The sequence below is a fragment of the Mizuhopecten yessoensis genome, unplaced genomic scaffold (genome assembly GCF_002113885.1).
Source record: "Mizuhopecten yessoensis strain PY_sf001 unplaced genomic scaffold, ASM211388v2 scaffold6069, whole genome shotgun sequence".
NCBI classification, from domain to species: domain Eukaryota; kingdom Metazoa; phylum Mollusca; class Bivalvia; order Pectinida; family Pectinidae; genus Mizuhopecten; species Mizuhopecten yessoensis.
Genome location: NW_018406364.1, coordinates 118,101 through 118,766, shown reverse-complemented (window position 1 = coordinate 118,766; position 666 = coordinate 118,101).

Sequence of the window (666 nt, the reverse complement as noted above, 5' to 3'; positions counted from 1 at the left end):
ATCTGCTGCATCCATTGCAATATTTCGGATCTTTGTACTTTTCTCTACTTTCTAATTATCGATTCCTAGTGCTTTGTTTGGCAATACCTCATGTTTTATTTGAATGATGAACGTTCGCCCAGGTGAGGAAGACATTGGGTTCTGTCCCCAGGCCATGACATACCAAAGTCCTTTAAAATGGTAGTTGTTATACCCTGATTAACGTTCAACATTTTGGGTTATCGCAACATGTCATCGGCTGGATGGCTGTGCTGGGTGCCTTCGTTAGGGTATTTCTGTGTGGTAGCACGCTGAAGTCGGCGTCAGATCCGCACTATCGCAAGGAGGCAAATACATCCACATACCTAGCTGTCTCCAGCACACATACATAACACGCATGGAGGGACGTCATTAAATTACCATAGCAGATGATAGACGTTACTGTGTAGGAGACTGAGTAAAGGTGACAGTGGGGGTAACCTCGCTTCCCAATTAACTCGGATCAGATTATGAGAAAGACAAACCCAATTGCATGTTCACTAATGTGCATTTATCAAGATTAGGTAAAAACCAGACAATGTATGTATGGAGGGTGTACAAAGCAATACCGACGGTTAATCTTCAGAATTACACTGGATCAGAATTACACTGGATCAGAATTACACTGGATCAGAATTACACTGGATC